This window comes from Neoarius graeffei, chromosome 3 (genome assembly GCF_027579695.1).
Source record: "Neoarius graeffei isolate fNeoGra1 chromosome 3, fNeoGra1.pri, whole genome shotgun sequence".
In the NCBI taxonomy this organism is placed as follows: Eukaryota; Metazoa; Chordata; class Actinopteri; order Siluriformes; family Ariidae; genus Neoarius; species Neoarius graeffei.
The window spans coordinates 20,844,114-20,863,569 of record NC_083571.1 but is presented as its reverse complement, the minus strand read 5'-3'; the positions used below and the strand labels follow the sequence as shown (position 1 = coordinate 20,863,569).

General features: G+C 47.9%; 1 protein-coding gene across 1 annotated transcript in view; it reads left to right on the top strand.

The window, feature by feature from the left end:
- Positions 1-19,456, top strand: part of LOC132882507 (collagen alpha-1(XIX) chain) — a 740,050-nt gene that overhangs the window by 419,601 nt on the left and 300,993 nt on the right. The gene's annotated exons all lie outside the window — the stretch shown is intronic.

The following is a 19,456-nucleotide window of genomic DNA, read 5'->3' as shown; positions in this document are numbered from 1 at the left end:
AGTTTGACCATCGTTTACTCTCACTTGGTCAAATGCATGCCACAGTCTTGTCTCATGACTGCTCTAATGGGAAATCCTTGAGGGAATCCCTGAGAGTGGGAGGAAGGGAGGGCTGCTCCTCACTCCTTGTATCGTTCTGAGGCAGTGATGATGTGGACGGGTCTGTGACAGCTTCTCCAGTCAATGCCACACCGGGATCCCCCTGTGATATTTTATGGCAGGACCCACTCCCTACTACATATTCCATTAAGGTTTGAAACCCTGGCCAATCAGTCCCCAAAATCAGTGAGTGGGTGAGACAAGGATTAACTGCTGCCTTAATTCTATGCTTTTGGCCCCGGAATAGAATATGGACAGAAACTAGAGAATAATTGTGAACATCCCTGTGCACGCACAACACCTTCAGTTTGTGCTTTCCCCAGTGCCTCATCTTGCACCAGGCTTTGGTGAATTGAGGTTTGATTACAACCAGAATCTACCAATGCATGATATATATCCTCTTGAACGCTTACCAGTATGTTATATGTTCCGGCCTGATCAGGGGCGGTCTCTGGTGCATTGGTGATGTGGATCACAGCTCCCACCTCCATTGCTGAGCCCTGAGTTGGGAGATGCTCCGGCTCCCCGCCAGCACACTGGCCCAGGCTTTCCCTCTGTACCGGCATTATGGGAGTCACTTGCCTGAGGGGGAGAAGACACAGATATGGAAGAGGAAGATGGGAGGATGCCATGGGTGTGATGGGCTGACTGGGGAGGAGCCAGCTGCTGCCACTGTGGTGGGGGAACAGGGCGAGACAGAGAGGGAGGGAGGGGGGAAAAGGAGAGAGAGAAAGAGGAGAGGTGTCTTGTCCACCTGCCATCGGAACCGCCTCCAGATGGTTCTCTGCCAACTCGGTGGCTCGTTCTAGCGACACCGGGAGATGACACTTGACCCACTCTGACATTCCTTTCGGAAATCAAGAGGTGAACTGTTCCAGTGCCACCAGATCGATGATCCCATCAGCATCATGGTCTTCTGCCCTCAGCCACCACCAGCAAGCGTCCCGGAGTTGCTGGCTGAATGCAAATGGCCAGCAGACCTCCTCCAATGTCAGCATCCGGAAGTGCTGGCAATGTTGTTCCGGCGACTGGCTGACACACTGCAGGATGGCTTTCTTCAGGTCAGCATATCCGAGCCAGTTCTCAGCAGGGAGCTGCAGCACTGTGAGCTGTGCCTCATCAGTCAGAAGCGGGAGGAGGCACGCTGCTTGAGCGGCCACCCCCACATCTTGGCCCCTTGCTCAAAGAGAGCAAGGAAAGCTTCTGGATCATCCTCTGGGCCCATCTTTGAGAGGGTGAGGTGAGGAGGGTCAGCTGTGGTGACGGTCAAAGCCCTTGCCGATGTGAACAGATGCCAGAATGCCTGGCGATCTTCCTACTGGGCCAGCATCAAGGCTTCAAAGTGTTGCTCCTGCTCCTTCTGGAGGGTGGTCAGAGCTTGATGCTGGTTCTGCTGGGCAGTAGTGAGGGCATGGATGAGCTCTTTGAATGGGGAGGACTCCATGTGGTGGTTCCCTTCTGTATGTCCCAGGTTTTTGCACCACTGTAACAAGTCCCTGGTGTAGGTGGAATACAGAAGCACAGCAGGTGGGAGTTGACATTCAGAGACACACTCTTTATTTTACTTATTTTTAGCTTTTCAGCTTCACTCACTCACAGTCACACATGCAACATGCACACATGTTGTGGTTGGGAGAGCTCCCTCTTTCTGCTCTCTCTCTCCTTTTCTATCCTCTGTCACTGCAACACAGACACACAACATTAATTAAGTACAGGTGCATTGACTTTGCTACTCACCTTCCCTGGCCCTGCCCTTCATTCACAAATTGATGCTAGGCCATGCCCCCACTGCCACAAGGGCACTGTGATTCTTGGGTATTGTAGTTCAGATCAGCCATGTTTGTAGTCTGACTGAAAGTGGCGCTCTCTATTGTGTTACTGGCAGAACCCCCTCCCCCCCAGCTCTCTATCGTGTTACTGGCAGAACTCCCACCCAGCTTTGTTTCTCTGGTCCATAGCCCTTCCAATCTACCAGGTACTCTAGCTGACCTCTTTTACGTCTAGGGTCTCAGATCCGATTTACCTGGTAGATGGGTTCTCCTTCTGGCCCAGGAGATGGGTGGTCGAGGTGAGCATGTTCTCAGACAGGGGACCCTGGATGGAGGGTTTGAGGCAGGTGACATGGGAGGTGGGTGACAGACAACTGTGAGGTGGGAGCTGAAGTCTATAGGAAGCCTCATTGATATGCTGGAGCACCTTGTGTGGTCCAATGTAGCATGCCTGTAATTTTTTTTTGTTTTGTATTTTTTTTTTATTAATGTGTATACAAGAACAAAGGCACTTACATATGCCAGGGCACATTGGTGTCAGCATTAAACATGTTTGTATACATCATTAAATTAAGATTTGTATATTTTTATGAACAAAATAGTGATACACATAAATCACAAGAATATGTGAAAGTAAATAACTTAAAACGTAAGCGGCAAATAAAATAAAAAAATAAATAAATAGAGAAAAAGAAAAAAGAGAGGCAAAAAAAGAAAGAGGGGGGACTGGAAGGGGGAGGCTACCTTGTCACAAAAAAATCCATAAACGGTTGCAATGTCTCATCTCATCTCGTTATCTGTAACCACTTTATCCTATTCTACAGGGTCGCAGGCAAGCTGGAGCCTATCCCAGCTGACTATGGGCGAAAGGCGGGGTACACCCTGGACAAGTCGCCAGGTCATCACAGGGCTGACACATAGACACAGACAACCATTCACACTCACATTCACACCTACGGTCAATTTAGAGTCACCAGTTAACCTAACCTGCATGTCTTTGGACTGTAGGGGAAACCGGAGCACCCGGAGGAAACCCACGCGGACACGGGGAGAACATGCAAACTCCACACAGAAAGGCCCTCGCCAGCCACGGGGCTCGAACCTGGACCTTCTTGCTGTGAGGTGACAGCGCTAACCACTACACCACCGTGCCGCCCTCGGTTGCAATGTATTGTAGAATTTTTATTTATGTTCCCCCTTTTTGAATATCTAAATTTCTCTACTTTTAAAAAGGACATGACCTCATTCATCCATTGTGTGTTGGAAGGAACTGTTGTGGATTTCCAGTGAAGAAGGAGATGACGTTTAGCTATTATGGCAGTGAAGGCTATTGCCTCCAATTCTTTAGCAGAGTATCAGGTATACTCTTCCGGAAGACCAAAAATACCAATGTGTGGTGAAGTGTCAATATTTTTTGAAAGTACCTTGGACATTGTGTTGAAATAAATTTGCCAAAAATTTGCCAGGGCAGGACAAGAGAAAAACATATGCATGAGATTACAGGGCGAGCCTCCACATCTGTCACAGGCATCTACTGTATTTGAGAAAATATGTGCCAGCTTAGTCTTTGAATAATGACATCTAAATACAACTTTGAGGTGTATTAAATTCAAATGGGCACAGGTTTTGTGAATTACCTTCAGTGCGGATTCCCACCAATGCTCATCAAAAACCAATCCGAGTTCATGCTCCCAGGTTTCTTTTGTGTTGGTGGTTAGATAACCGTCATAAGACTGAATAGAGCTATAAATTTTTGAAGTTAGAGACCTTTGTAAGGGATTAAGTTGTAAAAGTTCACCCCATGACTGCTCAGGTGGGAGGCCAGGGAAATTGGCAAATAAAGATTTAGCACAGTTCCTCACCTGAAAATATCTAAAAACATGGGAGGGAGGAAGATTGAATTCAGTAGCCAGGTCTATGAAAGAGCAAAAGACCCCTTCCTTATAGAAATCCCTAAAACATTTCAGTCCCTAATCCTCCCATAGGGAGAAAGTGGAATCAGTAAGTGTGGGCTTAAACACAGGATTCTCTAACAGCGGGGTTAAAACCATGGGAGCAGTAAATTTAAACTATTTCCTAAATTGAAATTATCTTAAGGGTAGCAATAACCACAGGGTTGCAGGTAAGGCCAGAGGGGTTTGCCATAACTGGATCAGTCAATAAAGCAGAGAGAGAGAATGGGGGACACGACTGTGCTTCCAGTTGACATCAATGCATACTAGTTGACTTGGACCAGAATGCCATTTTAGCTATGTTCACAGCCCAGTAGTAAAATTGAAAATTTGGCACAGAGAGGCTACCATAGAACTTACCCTGAAGTACCTTTTGTCTATCTCTTGGTGTTTTGCCATCCCACAAAAAAATGACAAATAATTGAGTGTACTGTTTAAAAAAAACCTTTTTGGTAAGAAAATAGGCAGATACTGAAACAAAAATAAAACCTTGGCAGGACGTTCTTTTTGACTGTGTTTATCCTTCCAATTAAAGACAGAGGGAGGGAACCCCACTTTTGAAAATCTGCCTTAATCTCAGTTAACAGGGGAGAGAAATTTTCAGAGTAAAGAGATTTAAAAGATCTGGCTATGCTAACTCCAAGATACCTAAACCCTGAAGGGCTCAATTTGAAAGGAATGTCGGATTGGGAGAGCTGCATAGCTAGTTTATTGACAGGATAACATTCACTCTTGGCAACATTAACTTTATACCCTGAGAACAAGCCAAATCTACGAAAGAATGAAACAATAGCGGGGCACGCTCTTACTGGATTTGTGATGTATAGCAACAAGTCATCAGTATATAACAATAAATTAAATTCTGTATGAATCCTGGTAATGCCATCAAAAGTGGGAGAGGTCCTCAAATAAATAGACAGAGGCTCTATTGCAAGTGCAAACAAGAGGGGAGACAGGGGGCAGCCCTGTCTACAACCTCGATTTAAGAAAAAATAGCCAGATTGAATGTTATTAGTGGTAATACTGGCACATGGGAATGTATAAAGAAGGCATATCCATGATATAAAGCTTTCACCAAATCCGAATTTAGTTAAGACTGCAAATAGATAGTTCCACTCAACTCGATCGAACGCCTTTTCGGCGTCAATTGATATTTCTACTTCAGGCGTAACTGTAGTTTCTTTTGAGTATTACATTTAATAGAGTTTGAATATTCTAATAGAGCTGACGCCCCTTTATAAAGCCAGACTGTTCCATAGAAATGATAGTCGGAAGGACCTTCTCAAGTCGGTGAGCCATGGCTTTTGCAGGAATCTTTGTATCTACATTCATTAAAGAGATTGGTCTATAGGAGGTGCAAAGATCGGGATCCTTGTCCTTTTTTAAAAGAACACTAATAGAGGCCTGTCTCAAAGTAGGAGGGAGAGAACCGAGTGAGAAAGATTCAGCATAAACAGAATAAAGCAATAGAGTAAGTTGGCTATGAAATGCTTTAAAAAATTAGACTGGAAACCCGTCAGATCCTGGGGTTTTATTATTTTGCATGTTTTGTTAAGCTGAATTTAGTTCTTGAATAGTCAGAGCAGAGTCCAATTAATAAATCAATTCTGGATTTACGGTGGGAAACCGAAGTTCATCTAAAAATATGTGCATGTCGGCTAGACCTGGTGAAGGTTCAGACTTGTACAGTGACTTGTAAAAAGATGAAAAGAGAGTTAATAACATCCGAGTCCTCCTGGAGCTCTCCCGAGCCATCCCTAATGCGAGGTATTAAACGTGAGGCTGCTTCACGGCGCAACTGGTGAGATAGTAACCTACCAGCCTTGTCGCCATGTTCATAATATCTAGAATGGGAGTGAAGTAACATGCCTTCTGCCTCATTAGTTGTGATAAGATCCAACTCAGTTTGTAAGACCCTGCAATGCTTAGAGAGATCATCAGATGGGGCGGTCGCAAGCTGTTGGTCCACTGATTCTAAATCAGTTGAAAGCTTCTGAATATTTGATATCCTTAATTTTCCTATATGTGCCGAATATGAAATTATCTGACCTCGTAAATATGCTTTTAAGGACTCCCACAGTAGTGCCCTAGAGATGAGTTCAGAATCAGAGTCATTAAGAGTAATGAAATCCTCTATTGCACTTGTAATAAATTTATGGAACTTGTCATCTGCTAATAGTGAAGTGTTGAATCGCCATTGATTGGGATAGTGAGGTCCGGGGGAAACCTGAACATCTAGGGACACAGGCACATGATCTGAAACAATAAGTTGATGGTACGATACATTTGTCACTTTTGGCATAAGATTAGCATCTACGAAGAAATAATCCATGTGAGAAAATGTTTGGTGCACATGCGAATAAAAAGAGTATTGCCTATTGTACAGATTATGAACTCTCCAGGGGTCAACATAGCCATTACTAGACAGGAAATTGCAAAGGGTCCTAGCCATTAATGATTGGGTTGAGTCAAGTTTAGAATGATCTAATTGAGGATCAATAGCGCAGTTCATGTCCCCTCCAAAAATCAGAAAGCAGTCACTCAGAGAGGGTAGATTTTCAAACAGCTTGTTCATAAAGCAGGGATTATCAAAACTTGGTGTGTATACATTAACCAGCAGGACAGGCACCCGAAACAAAGTACCCAGAACTATCAGATATCTGACGTCTATGTCAGAAATGGTTTTGGTCAGTGTAAATGCAACAGATTTACCAATCAAAATGGCAACCCCTCTGGCCTTAGGGTTGAAACTAGAATGGAATACTTCAGCAACCCAGGGACATTTCAGTCTGACCTGGTCTTTGTTCCTCATATGGGTCTCCTGCAAAAAGACAATGTCAGGCTTCAAGCGTTTTAAATGGGAGAACACCCTGCACTGCTTAACATCACCCCCTAAACCTTTAATATTCCAACTGATAAATCTTACTGTGGCAGTTTCTTTGAGTGGGAGGAGCACAGAAGGATGGCAGGCCAGAATTAAGCTCAAAAAACTCTTTTATTTTGCACTTTTCAGTCGCAATATAACTCTCACAGCCACACACGCACACACACAAGTCGTCTGGTTGGGGAGAGAGCTCCTCCTCTGATCTCGCTCTCTCTTTAAATAGGGCGCGGTCACTGGGGAAGACACACAAACACACGTTAATAGACCTCAGGTGCAGTGATTCTGCCACTCACCTTCCCTGACTCCGCCCTCTGGTCACAGACCGATGCTTGACCACGCCCCCGCTGCCACATACCCCCACCACCCGACTCAGGCCGGGCGGCCGTCCGGCCTGCAGCCGACTCCCCCTTCCCCCCAATGGGAGAGGAAGTCCGCCACGACCATCTGCACCCCCAGCCTGTGGATTACCTTGAAGTTAAAGGGTTGGAGTGCCAGATACCAACAGGTGATCCGAGTGTTGGCATCCTTCATGCGGTCGAGCCACTGGAGGGGCGCATGGTCCGAACAGAGGGTGAAAGGGCATCCCAGCAGATAGTAGTGGAGGGCGAGGACCTCCCACTTGATTGTGAGGCACTCTTTTTCTATGGTGCTGTAGCGCCCCTCACATACCGACAGCTTCCTGCTGATGTACAGCACTGGACGGTCCTCCCCCTCCACCTCCTGGGACAAAACAGCCCCCAGCCCTCTGTCCAACGCATCTGTCTGTAACATAAAGGGGAGAGAAAAGTCGGGGGAGTGTAACAGTGGCCCCCCACACAGTGCAGCCTTCACCTCAGAGAAAGCCCGCTGGCATTGCTCCGTCCACTGGACCGGATCTGGTGCCCCCTTTTTAGTGAAATCAGTCAACGGGCTGGTGACATCTGAATAATTAGGTATAAACCTACGATAGTAGCCAGCCAGCCCCAGGAACTGTCTCACCCCCTTTTTGGTCTTGGGCCTCGGGCAGGCCGCAATTGCTGCTGTCTTGTTAATTTGGGGACGCACCTGCCCGTTGCCCAAGTGGAAGCCCAGATACCATACTTCCACATGCCCAATCGCACACTTCTTTGGGTTGGCTGTGAGACCCGCTCGCCTCAGCGACCTAAGGACGGCCCTCAGGTGTTACAGGTGCCACGGCCAGTCATTACTATAGATAATGATATCATCGAGGTACGCGGCCGCATAGGTGGCATGGGGGCAGAGGACCCTATCCATCAGTCGCTGGAACGTAGCGGGCGCTCCAAACAGCCCAAAAGGAAGTGGGACAAACTGGTGTCAGCCAAACGGTGTGGAAAAGGACGTTTTTTTCTCGGGATAATGGAGTCAAGGGGATCTGCCAATAACCCTTTGTCAAATCCAGTGTCGAGTAAAAGCGAGCCGTACCTAGTCGATCGAGCAACTCATCAATATGAGGCATTGGGTACGCATCGAATTTAGACACCGCGTTGACTTTTCTATAGTCTACACAGAACCGGACCGACCCGTTGGCCTTGGGTACCAAGACCACCGGGCTGCTCCAGTCACTGTGGGACTCCTCGACGATGCCCATTTCGAGCATGGCCTCGAGTTCTTCCCAAACCACTTTTTTCTTGTGTTTGGGTAGCCTGTAAGGGTGGCTGCGCACTACCACCCCCGGGGGCGTCTCAATGTGGTGCTGTATGAGGTTGGTGCGGCCAGGCAGGGGCAAGAACATGTCTGAAAACTCAGTCTGCAACTGGGCAACTTCCACGAGTTGGGCCGGGGAGAGGTGGTTTCCACAGGGGACCGTAGAGGTACACGATGCCAATGCTCCCTTTTGAACCTCCAGCCCCAGCTCCGCCTTCTCTGGAACCACTGATACCAATGCCACGGGGACCTCCTCGTTCCAGAGTTTGAGCAGATTGAGGTGGTAAATCTGTAGCGCCCCACCCCTGTCTGTTCGCCTCACCTCATAGTCGACGTCCCTGACTCGCCGTGTGACCTCAAAGGGTCCTTGCCACTTGGTGATCAATTTGGAGCTCGATGTGGGCAACAGTACGAGTACTTTATCTCCCAGTGCGAACTCCCTAAGGTGCGTACCCCTGTCGTACAGGCAGGTTTGCCATTCTTGGGCCTGCCGCAAATTCTCCTGGGTTAGGTGTGTGAGTGTGTGGAGTTTTGCGCACAGGTCAATAATGTATTGAATTTCATTTTTACTTGGTGAAGGTCCCTCCTCCCAATTTTCTTGCAGCACATCTAGAATGCCGCGTGGCTTACGCCCATATAACAATTCGAATGGGGAGAACCCCGTGGAGGCTTGTGGGACCTCTCGCACTGCAAATATCAAGGGTTCAAGCCATTTATCCCAATTACATGCGTCCTCGCTTACGAATTTTTAAATTATATTTTTAAGGGTGCGATTGAACCATTCAACTAAACCGTCCGTTTGTGGGTGATAAACACTGGTGTGGATCGGTTTAATTCCTAATAACCCATACAGTTCGTTCAGTGTACGTGACATAAACGAGGTGCCTTGGTCAGTCAGAATCTCTTTCGGGATTCCAACTCGGGAGATGACGCGGAAGAGTGCTTCCGCAGTACTGCATGCTGAGATATTGCTAAGAGGCACTGCTTCCGGGTATCGCGTTGCATAGTCCACCAGAACTAAAATAAAGCGGTACCCTCGTGTTGACCGATCTAATGGCCTGACGAGCTCCATCCCAATTCTTTCAAACGGGGCCTCGATTAATGGGAGAGGGGGCAAAGGCGTTTTTGGAATGGCCGTTGGATTTACTAAATGGCATTCACGGACATCGCCGCGAATCCCTGGCCAATAGAACCGGGCCATTATTCGGGCTAGTGTCTTATCCTGCCCTAAGTGTCCAGCCATGGGATTAAAGTGAGCCACCTGGAATACCAATTCCCAGCGGCTCTTTGGAATCAAAAGCTGCGTGACTTGCTCTTTAGTCTGAGTGTCCTGCGTCACTCGGTATAAGCTATCCTTCATAATAGAAAAATAGGGGAAGGACGGGGTGGCGTTTGGCTGGAGCGTTTGACCATCGATTACTCTCACTTGGTCAAACGCATGCTGCAGAGTGTCGTCTTGCGACTGCTTTAACGGGAAATCCGCGAGGGCTTCCCCGAGAGAGGGAGGAGGAGCCTGCTGCGCCTCACTCTGACGTGGAGATGACATAGCCGGCTCTGTGACAGCTGCTCCCACCAATGCGACACCGGGACCTCCCCCTGCTGAACTACGGCAGGACCCACTCTTCACTAAATGGTTCATTAACTCCCCAAATCCCGGCCAGTCAGTCCCCAAAATTATCGAGTGGGTGAGGCGAGGATTAACCGCCGCCTTTACTCTAAATTTTTCCCCTCAGAAAAGAATGTGGACCAACACTAAAGGGTAGCTGTGAACATCCCCGTGCACACACAACACCTTCACCCCCTGTACTCCCCCCAATGCCTCGTCTTGCACCAGGCTTTGGTGAATTGAGGTCTGATTACAGCCAGAGTCCACCAACGCCTGATATGTATCCCCTTGGATACTCACCGGTATGCGATATGCTCCGGCTCGATCGAGGGCGGCTCCTGGCGCCTCGGTGATCTGAACCACCGCGCCCACTTCCATTGCCGAGCACTGCTGTTGCAGGTGTCCCGGCTCCCTGCAGCGCCAGCAAACCGGCCTGGGCTTCCTCTCTGCACCGGCACTCTGGGGCTCACTCACCTGAGGGGGGGAAGAGACAGACACAGAAAGGAAAAACGGGAAGGCATCTTGGGTTCGACGGGCCGGCAGGGGTGGGGCTGGCCCCCGTCTCCGTGGTGGGGGAACAGGGCGAGGATGAGACACAGGAGGAGAGGGGGAGAGAGAGAGAGGAGAGGGAAGAAGAGGATGTCCGCTGTCCTGCCATCGGAACAGCCGCCAAATGGTCCTCCGCCAGCTTGACAGCCTGATCCAGCGACGCCGGGCAGTGGCACTGGACCCACTCCGCGGTCCCCTCTGGTAGGCGGCCAATGAACTGCTCCAGTACCACCTGATCGATGATTCCCTCGGCGTCACGGTTGTCGGCCCTCAACCACCACCAGCAGGTGTCCCGGAGCTGCTGGCCAAACGCGAACAGCCGGCCAACTTCCTCCAGGCGCAGAGCGCGGAAGCGGTGTCACTGCTGTTTGGGGGTGTGCCCCACCCGCTGGAGGACAGCCTGGCGAAGGTCCGCGTAGACCAGCCGGCGGTCGGTGGGGAGCTGTATCGCGGCCAGCTGCGCCTCACCCATTAGCAGGGGCAGGAGGCGCGCCGCGCGCTGTTCCACCGGCCAGCCTGAGGCCTCTGCTGCCTGCTCAAAGAGCGTGAGGAAGGTCTCGGGGTCGTCATGCAGGCCCATCTTAGTTAGGGTGAGGGGAGAAGGGCCCATGGTGGTGGAGGTGGTGGACCCTGCCAATGCGAGGAGGTGCCGGAACGCCTGTCGATCTTCCTGCTGTGCCAACACCAGGGCCTCAAACCGGTGCTCTTGCTCCTTCCGGAGGGCGACTAGCGCCTGGTGCTGGCTCTGCTGGGCTGTGGCGAGGGCGTGGACCAGGTCTGCGAAGGGGGAGGACTCCATGGGGCTGTTCTTTTCCTGTGCTCCGTTCCCGGGTTTCGGCACCACTGTGGCAGTTCGTATGAGTGGGAGGAACACAGAAGGATGGCAGGCCAGAATTAAGTTCAAAAAACTATTTTATTTTGCATTTTTCAGTCGCAATATAACTCTCCCAGCCACACACACACGCACACACACAAGTCGTCTGGTTGGGGAGACAGCTCCCCCTCTGCTCTCGCTCTCTCTTTAAATAGGGCGCGGTCACTGGGGAAGACACACAAACACACGTTAATAGACCTCAGGTGCAGTGATTCTGCCACTTACCTTCCCTGACTCTGCCCTCCGGTCACAGACCGATGCTTGACCACGCCCCCGCTGCCACACTTACATTTGAGCTTATAACATTAGCCATGTAAAGTGTGAATTAAGATAGGAGGCAGCCAGGTTCCTGACCCTGGATTCCAGGAGAGAAGAGAGAAGGTAAAGGAAAAAAAGAGGGGAGGGGGACAAACAAACAACAGACTTAGTCAACTTACCCCCAAACCCGCAACCTCCTCCATAGCACCTTCCACTACCCCATCCCCAAATGACAGGATACCAGTGCTAACTCCACAAGGAGTCATGAACCAAAAGAAAAAAACTCAAGGCTTTGGACCGAACAGTCATCTTCACCTCGCTGCAACATGGTTGGAGCTCCTGCAAACTTTCCTCTAAGGAATATTCAGCTGAGGACAAGGCTGAAATATTAAACAACACAAAACCAAGAACCATCTAAAAAAAACAAAAACTTGCGCACACATAAGCTTGTTGACTGCCTATTAGAACAGTGGGAGTTGAGGTGCCATTTACATCAAAGTCAACAAAACATAACTACAATTCAGAGCTATATTGTAGATAGCGCTGTTAAAAGTTGTTTTAGCACCACCACTTAAAAAAGTAACATAACTGCAGTGGGACTTACACTCCGAACTGTGATACAATGATTGTGGAGTAGCAAACCGGTTTATTTGAGTGTTCTCACAAAAACTGCAGCTCGCCAGGTGATGTAAACTCTGTGACATCTCTTGTGACATCTCCTCTTGTGCTCTTCTTGAAGAGCAGCGAGCAGTTCAGCCTTAAAGTCTGCAGAAGCCATGCTTGAGGCGGCATCAGCCCCCTCTGGAGGAAGCGGCTTAGCAGCCCCGCTTCGTGGCGGGATAGTCGCAACACTATGAGGCAGGGTTCATTAAAAAAATGCCGGTTCTCTTTGACTCCATGCTGAACCAATCCGTGAAAATGACAAATCTAATCAAATCACGGCCGCTAAACTCTCACTTGTTTGGGGTCTTCTGCCAGGAGATGGGGTCAGGGCACAGACAGCTGCTTCTGCACACTGAAGTTCACTGGCTCTCCGGGGGGGGTTTGCAGTGGTTGTATGAGCTGCGAGAGGAGGTGAAGTGTTTTTTGACAGAAATCAAATCAGATCTGGCGAAGCATCTGTCCTATTTGGTCGATATATTTGACCGTTTGAATGGCCTCAACCTGTCTCGGCAAGGCCGCGAAACTCATATTTTGCTCCTCGCAGACAGAGTGGATGCCTTCACACAAAAAATTGACCTCTGGCATGGCCGCATCAGTCGAGGGAACTGCGACATGTTCCCCAGTCTTGCAGACTTTTTCACTGATGCAGGCACGTCACACGATTTCTCCTCTCTATTTCAATCAGCGTCTGAGCACCTGTCTGCAATGAGAAAAGAATTTGCGACGTACTTTAAAGAGGATTATCGCTCTTTTGCGTGGGTTCGAGATCCATTTGTGTGCACAGCAAACGAGCTGTCAATTGATATGCAGGAACAGCTTATTGGGCTGAAGAGTGACAGTAGGCTGAAGGAACTTTTTACCTCCTGCCCTCTTTCATCATTCTGGGCAGCATTGATGCAGGAATACCCTCAACTCTGTGACGTCGCCTTGAAGATTGTCCTCCCTTTCGCGTCCACATATTTGTGTGAGGCAGGATTCTCAAAAATGACTGCACTCAAAACGAAATACCACAATCGTGCACAAATCGAGGATGATTTGAGGCTATGTTTATCAGACACTGCACCAAGAATTGAGGATCTTTTCAAGGCAAAGCAGGCTCAGGTCTCACATTAACATCGCCTACCTGCAAGCTTCTGTAAAACATGCAGATATGCCTATTATTAGGCCTAGTAATAATAACAATGATAAAGCATAAATTCATATCAGAGATCTAGTGCCAATTCCCAGTTATAGCAATAGCCTAGTAATGATAATAGGCCTACTGATAATAATCTCATCTCATCTCATCATCTCTAGCCGCTTTATCCTGTTCTACAGGGTCGCAGGCAAGCTGGAGCCTATCCCAGCTGACTACGGGCGAAAGGCGGGGTACACCCTGGACAAGTCGCCAGGTCATCACAGGGCTGACACATAGACACAGACAACCATTCACACTCACATTCACACCTACGGTCAATTTAGAGTCACCAGTTAACCTAACCTGCATGTCTTTGGACTGTGGGGGAAACCGGAGCACCCGGAGGAAACCCATGCGGACACGGGGAGAACATGCAAACTCCACACAGAAAGGCCCTCGCCGGCCATGGGGCTCGAACCCGGACTTTCTTGCTGTGAGGCGACAGCGCTAACCACTACTCCACCGTGCCGCCCCTGATAATAATAATAATAATAATAATAATAGCAAAACATGTAACCTCATAATTATATAGCTATAGCCTAGTAGGTGCCGGGAGGAGGGGGGGCCCCAACTGCAATGAACCAGCTTTGGGGGGGAGCCCAGCTTGAAAAAGGTTGAGAACCCCTGCTCTAATGAAATGATAAAAGTTTGCGAAGCCTAGGAAACATTGGAGCTCCTTCTCTGAGGTGGGTACGGGCCAGGATTTGACTGCAGTTACCTTGGAGGGGTCCATGCTGACCCCCTCAGCACTGATGATGTACCCCAGGAAGGAGATCTTACGCATGTGAAATTCACACTTCTCAGCCTTGACATAGAGATGGTTCTTAGACAGGCGCTTGAGTACTGATCAAACATGGTTAAGATAACTCTCTTTGTCAGGGGAGTAGATCAGGATGTCATCAATGTAAGTTATGACATACCTCCCCAACATGTCTCGCAGCACATCATTAATGAGGCACTAGAACACACTTGGTGCCGAAGAGAGGCCATAAGGCATGACCCGGTACTCAAAATGGCCAGCACTGGTACTGAAGGCAGTCTTCCACTTGTCACCCTCATGGATGCGGACCAGGTTGTAGGCACTACGTAGGTCAAGCTTGGAGAAGATCGTGGCACTGCAGAACTGTTCCAATGTGGAGTGCACAAGTGGAAGTGGATATGGGTATTTCACTGATATCTGATTGGGTCTTCAAAAGTCTATACACAGACAAAGTCTGCCCCCTCTCTTCTCCATGAAAAAGAATTCCACTGATGCTGGTGAAGTGGACATGTGTATGTACCCCTGCTTGAGGGCCTCCTGTATGCACTCTTCCATAGCAGCTTGTTCGTTCTGGGATGGAGGGTAAATGTGGCTGCATTGGGGAAGATGTGTGGGTAGGCTGCATGCTTTGCCTTTGCTGAAGAACTTCCCTTGGTCCAGGTAGCATGCAGGGATAATAATAATAATAATAATAATAATAATAATAATAATAATAATAATAATTTATATAGCGTATTTCTCAAAACCCAAGGTCACTTTACAATTATAGAAAAAAAAAGTCCACCAAATAGAGGTCAGGATGTCATTCCAATGGTGTAGCAGCCACAGTCCCACCAAAAGGTGCACAAAAACAAGTCCCACACCGCCAGCACAGCCGCTGCAACCGCACCAGGCAACGTCACTTGGAACACCATGCCATGGATCCACAAAGTGAGCACAGATGCACCGCCACACAGAGCGCTGGTATGTCCCAAACCACCTGCACAGCTGCCGGGATGCCACCGAGCAACATCGCTCGGAACATCATGCCAAGCACTAAAGCACTGCTGCACAGAGTGCTGGACAACCATAATGTTAAAATGAGCAACGAGCTCACTGCAGTCCATAGCTACAAGCACAGGCATCACCCACAGTGGACCAAGGCCTCGAGGGAACCGACGCCCAAAACTGGGTCTGGAGCTACACCGCAAATGGTGGACAAAAACACTCAAACAAAAACAAACATCAAACTACACAAACCCAAAAAAGAAAAACAAACACTAAAATAAAAATAAAAAGCTCCAGTGAGAAGCAGTAGCCAGAATGCACATAGCATACTCTCAACTGGAAATGGAAATGAAAAAAAAAGAAAAAGATCCCTTCCAGGGAGTCAGGGTGAGGATTCTCTATGGAGGTGGAGGAAAGATTTAGCTGAGAACATCGGCAACAGTTCTGGAAACATGCCAGGGACGACTGGAGAATCTTCTTGTTCTGCCAGGAGATGAGTGGGTCATGAAGCTGTAGCAATGGATAGCCCAGGATAATGCTGTGATGCTTGGTAGCTGTGATGAGGAGTGAGATTTGTTCAGAGTGAAGAGCTCCCATCTGAATATGCATGGGAGCGGTCTAGGAGGTGACAAGGCACTCCCCTATGGGGCCTCCATCGATGGACTGGATGCTGAGTGAAGTCTGCAGTGAGTTTGTGGGCAGATTGAACCTCTGGATGACTGAGCTGGTGAAGTTTTCCTCTGCTCCTGAGTCGATAACCAAAGACAGCACATGGGTAGAGGAAGACAGTTTCAATAATACTAGAAGTTTGAAAGATCAAGCTCTTAGTGATCTTATGGGACTCACTGAATCAGCCTTGGTCTCCTTGGTGCATGGTGAGCGGACTGGACACTGGGTGACTGGAGCTCCCACAATAGAAGCACAAGCCCTCCTTCTTTCTCTGATCTCATTCGGAGCGTTTCAGGTGAGCACAAGAAACTTCCATGGGAGAGGGAGAATCAGATGTCATGGCAGGCTTGGCTTCCTCCCAGAGGGATGGGCGGCTGGATAGCAGATGGTCTCATCAAATGGTGAGATCAGTGAGAGCATCCAGAGTGAGATGTTCATTGCGGTATGCTAGTTCACTTAATACTGAGGGGTGAAGTCCTTGTTGAATCACTGCCTTTAACGCTGGCTCATTCCACCCGCTGGCAGCTGCAAGATTCCGGAAATCTAGGGCATAATCGGTGGCTCTCTTTGAACCTTGGGTGATGGTGAGGAGGCTCTTGCCGACTTCAATTCCCTCCAGTTCATGATTGAACACATGCTTGAATAACTGCAGAAAGCTGTTGTAGGAGGTGGTGTGTTCGCCTCCACTCCTCCACACTGCACTGGCCCATTGTAGTGCTTTGCCAGTTAAAAGCGAAATAAATCCAGCAATCTTGCATTCATCTGAGATGTGTGGGAGCGAGGTGAAGTCCATGGAGCACTGAAGCAGAAACCCCTTGCAGCTGAGCGTCTCCCCGGCATACTTCTTGGGACATGGAAGTGGGAGTGTGGGACTCAGAGGAGCTTCAGGGTGCGTTAGGAGGCCCTGCGGCATCATAGAAGTGAGCTGAACCATCTTGGTGTTGAGATCGGTGAGCATCTGCTGATGTTCTTCTAAGAGGCACCCTTGAGTGATCAAAGCAGTTTGCCATGCCTCCTCTGCTGCATCCATATGCAGCAAAGTATCCTGTCAGGATTTATGGATGTATGTGCAGGGGGGAGAGCAGGGAATGCAAACTGGCAAAGAAATCCAAAAAGATAGATGAAATCGAAGTCAAGGGACAGGCAGGGGTCAATCAATCGGTAGACAGAGTAATAAGGGACTAAATTGACTAAAGAGTAACAAGAATGAGATAATAACAAGGGTCGAGAACATGATAAGGCAGGCAGAATAATAAGGCTTGGTAGGACAGGTAAGACACTGAACAATACTTCGCATCGAGTGAGTGTGGGCGAGGTGTTTATATAGCATGGGCTGATTAACCGGGAAATGAGTGACAGGTGTAATTAATAGACAGGCAATAGAGGGTGCTGTGGTTCTTGGGTGTTGAAGTTCAGATTGGCCATGTTTGTAGTTTGTAGTCTAACTGGAAGTGGCGCTCTTTATTGCATTACTGACAACTTTGGTATCTTTTTCCAGGGAAGCCCTTAAAGATTCCATGTAAAACTCTCTTCAGGCTTCCCTTTAAAAGTCTCCTTGCATCGTTTTTTCATTAATTGTGTGGTGGTCTCTAGTATGAATGAATGCCCTGTGAGCCGGTTTTGGTAAAAAAATGCTGTGGTTCTCCTGTTTCAGGCTGTTCTAGTTTGGTGGAGGAGTGGGTGGTGGGAGAACGACAGGATTTCAGCTCTTACTCATTAATATTCATGACATGTAAATGTGTTACCTCTGATTGGCTAACAGCAATCAGTAAACGTGTTACCTCTGATTGGCTAACAGCACTATGACGCTACCTCCAGTGGGTCAGAACAAGCGGATGTGGGTGTCTTTGTAAAAACTGTTTTGATTGGCTATTATGGTCTCGACCGATGTTTTGACCAATAACAATGTAGATAACACAAATTTTACATCACATTCAACGAGATTTAAACGAGACTAAAGATGGTGACTTACAAATAATGTGTAAACATTGTTGGAGTTAATAAAGTTTGAACAGCATGAAGGAACATACCCCAACCCCCTGAAATTAATAAAAAAAATTCTCAACAGATTTGGCATAATATAAAAAGGTCGTTTTTTACTCAGAAAAAGCGGAAATCTGCCGAAAAGTGGAAAACTCTCATCCCTGCCTAACTTGTGACCATGTCATGCATGCTAATGTGGAGAATATGAACATGCTATTTTGTAACAAAAACCTTCGAACAAAAAGTTCATGTTTTACTTACAGCTTGTGAGCTGGTGGTCGATTGTCTTGACTACAGATCCAGGTATTAAAAACAACTTTGAAGCAAAACCACTACTGAAGGCACCGAAGTTTGAAAAGTCACTGTGGTTGAAATGATCAGAACACAGTACTAACATTGCATTATACTTCGCTGGTGGTGTTCCAAAGATAAATTCCAACCATTTCTTCTTCACCTCTTCTATCTTGGGCAAGAAATGCAACATTGTTGTGTTACTGCCACAAATAACACAGGCACGAACTTGTTCAGACATGTTTTCAACTTGTTGTTAGGTGCTCTTCGTTAAATAACACAGGCACAAACTTGTCCAGACATGTTTTCAGCTTGCTGTTAGGTTCTCTTCATTAAATAACACAGGCACGAACTTGTCCAGACATGTTATCAACTTGCTGTTAGGTGCTCTTTGTTAAATAACACAGGCACGAACTTGTCCAGACATGTTTTTAGCTTGCCGTTAGGTCCTCTTCGTGAGCTACTGACGAGATGGGCTCTGCTATCTCTCCTTGCGCTTAAATCCGAACTTTCTTCCCGTGGGCAGTCGCAAGCCAAGGTGGGCGAGGCCATGAATACTAATTTTTGAAGTGACGTAACTTTGTATGGCTTTTTCTGATCCACTCATTTTTTCGACTATTTTCTTTCATAAGCTAATACAGGGAATGGGAGTAGAATTACATTTTCACATGCAGAAGCATATGCAACTTGGAGTGACCTATGGTATTTCAAAAAGAGCCAGTATTAAACGTTTTTGGTGGAAGGGCACCTTAAAGAAATGCTTCCAAGTAATTTGGGTGGCACGGTGGTGTAGTGGTTAGCACTGTCGCCTCACAGCAAGAAGGTTCTGGAGCCCAGCCACCGGCAGGGGCCTTTCTGTGTGGAGTTTGCATGTTCTCCCCATGTCTGCGTGGGTTTCCTCCAGTTGCTCCGGTTTCCCCCACAGTTCAAAGACATGCAGGTTAGGTTAACATGGGGTGGCCTTGGGCTGAAGTGCCCTTGAGCAAGGTACCTAACCCCTGACTGCTCCCCAGGTGCTGTAGTATGGCTGCCCACTGCTCTGGGTGTGTGCGTGTGTTCACTGCTTCAGATGGGTTAAATGCAGAAGATGAATCTCACTGTGCTTGAAGTATGCATGTGACAAATAAAGGCTTCTTCTTCCAAGTAAAACCTCTTTAGAAAGCTATAAATGTTAACAATCCTTGAGAAAAACATTTTTTTCTCCAAGTGTACAGAGTAACATACTATGTTAATTACTGTGGATCAGGATTGACTGTTGTGGCTTGAGATCATAACGTGCTGGTTGTGGACT